The sequence below is a fragment of the Oryx dammah genome, unplaced genomic scaffold (assembly GCF_014754425.2).
Source record: "Oryx dammah isolate SB20612 unplaced genomic scaffold, SCBI_Odam_1.1 HiC_scaffold_35, whole genome shotgun sequence".
Classification (NCBI taxonomy): Eukaryota; Metazoa; Chordata; class Mammalia; order Artiodactyla; family Bovidae; genus Oryx; species Oryx dammah.
The window spans coordinates 306,173-310,652 of NW_024070219.1; positions in this window are offsets into that span (position 1 = coordinate 306,173).

A 4,480-nucleotide genomic window follows, 5' to 3' on the forward strand; every position below is an offset into this window, starting at 1 on the left:
ACCCTTATGGCAGAAAGTGAAGAGGAACTGAAGAGTCTCTTAAAGTGAAAGAGGAAAGTGAAGAAGGAGGCTTAAAGCTCTACATTAGGAAAACTGTGGTGGCATCCTGTCCGATCATGTCATGGCAAATAGATGAGGAAACAGTGGAAATGGTGGCAGACTTTACTTTGGGGGGCTCCAAAATCACTACAGATAGTGACTACAGCCATGAACTTAAAATATGCTTACTCCCCCTAGACAGCATAAAACAAACCAGGAGCTGACTGTGGCTCAGATCATGAAATCATTATTTCCAAATTCAGACTTAAAGAAAGTAAGGGAAACCACTAGACCATTCAGGAATGACTTATATGAAATCCCTATGATTATACAGTGTAAGTGAGAAATAAATTTAAGGGACTAGATCTGATAGAGTGCCTGTTGAACTATGGGCAGAGGTTGATGACATTGTACAAGAGACAGGGATCAAGACCATCCCCAGTAAAAAAAGAAATGCAAAAGGCAAAATGACTCCCTGAGGAGGCCTTACAAATAGCTGTGAAATGAAGAGACGTGAAAGGCAAAGGAGAGAAGGAAACATAGGCCCATTTGAATACAGAGTTCCAAAGAATAGCAAGGAGAGATAAGAAAGCCTTCCTTGGTTATCACTGCAAAGAAATAGAGCAAAGCAATAGAATGGGAAAAACTAGATGTCTCTTCAAGAAAATTTGAGATACCAAGGGGACATTTCATGCAAAGATGGGCACAAAAAAGGGCAGAAATTGTATGGACCTAAAAGAAGCAGTAGATATTAAGAAGAGGTGGCAAAGAATACACAGAATAACTTTACATAAAAGATCTTCACAACCGAAATAATCTTGATGTTGTGATCACTCACCTAGACCCAGATATCTTGGAATGGGAAGTCAAGTGGGCCTTAAGAAGCATCATTATGAACAAAGTTAGTGAAAGTGATAGAATTCCAGTTGAGCTATTTCAAATTCTGGAAGATTATTCTATGGAAGTGCTGCACTCGATATGCCAGAAAATTTGGAAAATACTCAGCAGTGGCTCAGGACTGAAAAGGTCAGTTTTCATTCCAATCCCAAAGAAAGGCAATGCCAAAGAATCCTCAAACTACAGCTCGATTGCACTCATCTCACAGGCTAGTAAATGCTAAAAATTCTCCAAGCCATGCTTCAGCAATACATGAACTGTAAACTTCCAGATGTTCAAGCTGGTTAAGTCAGAGGAACCAGAGATCAAATGGCCAACATCTGCTGGATCATCAGTAAAGTGAGAAGGTTACAGAAAAAGATCTACTTCTGCTTTATTGACTATTCCAAAGACTTTGTGTGCATTACAATAAATGTTGGGAAATTCTGAAAGAGATGGGAACACCAGAGCAGCTGATCTGCCTCTTGAGAAGCTTCTTTGCAGGTCAGAAAGCATCAGTTTGAATGGGACATGGAACAACTGCTTCCACATAAGAAATGGAGCACGTCAAGGCTGTATATTGTCACTCTGCTTATTTAACTTCTATGCAGAGTACATCGTGCGAAACACTGTGCAGGGTGAAGCAAAAGCTGGAATCAAGTTTGCCAGGAGAAATGACCTCACATATGCAGATGACACCACCCTTATGGTAGAAAAGGAAGAACTAAAGAGCCATTTAATGAAATTGAAAGAGGAGAGTGAAAAAGTTGGCTTAAATCTCAACATTCTGAAAACTAAGATCATGGTATCTGATCCCATCACTTTATGGCAAATAGATGGGCAATCAATGTTTGACTTTCTTTTGAGGGGCTCCAGAATCACTGAAGATGGTGATCGCAGCCATGAAATTCAAAGACGCTTACTCATTGGAAGGAAAGTTATGACCGAATTAGACAGCATATTAAAAAGAAAATACATTACTTTTCCAACAAAGGTCTGTCTAGTCAAAGCTATGGTTTTTCTAGTAGTCATGTATGGATGTGAGAGTTAGGCTGTAAAGAAAGTTGAGCATCAAATAATTGATGCTTTTGAGCTGTAGTGTTGGAGAAGTTTCTTGAGAGTCCCTTGTACTGCAAGGAGATCCAACAAGTCCATCCTGAAAGAGATCAGTCCTGAATATTTATTGGAAGGACTGATGCTGAATCTGAAATTCCAATAATTTGGCCACCTGGTGCAAAGGGCTGATTCATTTGAAAAGACCCTGATGCTGAGAAAGATTGAGGTCCAGAGGAGAAAGGCATGTTGGAGGATGAGATGTTTGGACGGCATCACTGACTCAGTGGTCATGAGTTGAGTAAACTTTGGGAGTTAGTGACTGACAGGGAGGCCTGGTGTGCTGCAATCCATGGGGTTGCAAAGAGTCAGAAAAACTGAGTAACTGAACTGAGAAGGCTGTTCTTTAATTTTCTTAAGTGTGTTCTTGTTTTGCTGGAAGATTAGCATGGGTTGTTTTGCAATGGAGCTTGCTGCTCTTGGATGGAGCTTGCTTTCAGTGTAGGCATGTATCTTTTTGGATGGGATCTTGTCTATCACTATTCCCTGGGGCCAGGGTTTCTATGATGATCCAAAGTTCTGAAGCTGAACTACTGCTTCTCGTTTTTGGTCCCCCTCTTTCAGTAACCTCAAGACTACTCTTTCAACATTGCACAGAAGACAAAAACCCATGTTAGTGGTGAAATAGCTCCATATCCAGAACAAAGAAATTCACAGCGTTATATACAGAAAATAATAGGGAAGAACTAGATAGAGATGAGGAGGAGGAGAAAAGAAAGTCAAAATTAACGAGAGCAATCAAGCTTGTAATCAAATTCCTGAGTGAAAATGCATATGAAAAAATAGACTCTTAAAGCTACATTCTAATAACAAATATCAGAAAGCAAAAATTAAAAACATAGATTAGACTTTGGACTCCCAAATGTACAATACAAAATAAACCAAAACATAATTGAACACAAAAATTATAAAAAAAATATTGTGGGGTCAGTTCAGTGTCAGGCAATCCCTTGTGCTAGCTTGCACTTTTCCTTAAAGTCTGCAATTGTCCTTAAATGCCATTCTACTGTTTGACTTTAATCTGTTGCACCTGCTACCTCTGGAGTGGTTCTCCTGTCTTACTTTACTTAGGATGGCCTCCTCTGCTTGCAAGTCTCTTCAATGTCTAATCTAAGCTCTGATAGGAAGAGGTGACAGTAGACCCTTATCAGGGTCACTTTCTCTGTTGTGCTGTGGAGAGGCAGGAACACTGCAAAGAAATACCTCTGGGGTTTGTGGGGAGCCCTTGTAGTGAATGGAAAGCACAGGGTCTGCCAAAGTCCAAGGTCATGTGCACTTCTCAGATCCAACCACTCAAGCTCCTGGGTGCTCCATGAGGGCACAGTCACAGGTGGGCCATGTATTGCAAGCACTTCCCAGGTCCAAGCTACTCAGGGTCCATCCTGTGCTAGGCGTCCAGTCCCAGGTTGGCCACGTGTCTCTTGCACTTCCCAGGTCCAAGCTGCTCAGATTCCCGGGTGTTCTATGGAGGCCCACTCCCACGTGAGCCATGCATGTCTGCTCTTCCCAGGCCCAAGTGACCTGTTGTTCTGCCAGAGAATCGTCCCAGGTGGGCTCTTTGTCTCATGCACTTCCCAGGTCCAAGATGCTCAGGTTCCAGGATGTTCCAGAGTACACTCTTCCAGAGAGCCACTCAGGTTCTCGAGATAACTGTAATGTTATAGTCCCTGGTGGGCCATCATTTTTGTGCACTGCTCAGGTTCAATCTGCTCAGTATCTCAGATACTCTACAAGGATACAGTCCATGGTGAGCTGTGCATCTCCTCAGAGGAGCTGATCTCAGGTTATGACACTCTTGGCAGCTATACACTGTACCAGATCCCAGGAAGCCATGGTTAAAGGCTGCTCATAGATAGAGTCTGCTCACAGCTTGGCAGGAGAAGCAGTCTCCTGGGCCTAGAAGCTTATGGTCTTCTGCCTCTGTTTCTCAACATTCTGAATCTTTGCCTCCTGGGAGGGCCATAATGGAAGCTGGCTTGCTGTCCTTTGGTAAATACTAGGGTACAGTCTGTTGTGTGAGCAGGTCAGGGGTCGCAGTGTAGTCTTAGAACATTCCCATGGGAACATTCCTTTTTTTTTTTTTTTTAAATTTCTGTCTCTCTGGCATTCTGTGGTTCAGGCTGCTATATCACATTAGTCCTCTAAGAGTGTCCTCGGGACATTCAAACTCCATCTTTATTCTAAAGACTGAAGATGCAGAGGGTGCCTCTGTACATAGCCTTCACTCATTGTGGGTGGACACGAGACTGTGAGGTAATCCTTCACCAATGATTGCCTTTTTTGCTTGAATTCTGAGATGATTTTTGTTTGGAGGTGGGGAGTGGGTGTTTATAATACCACCCTGAGATTCCAAAGTGGCCCACTGAAGCAACTTCTGAGAGGGTTTCCTGTGGTACAGATACTTCTCCTTCTCTAATAGTTTAAAATGAATAGTGTTGGATTCATGATCTCT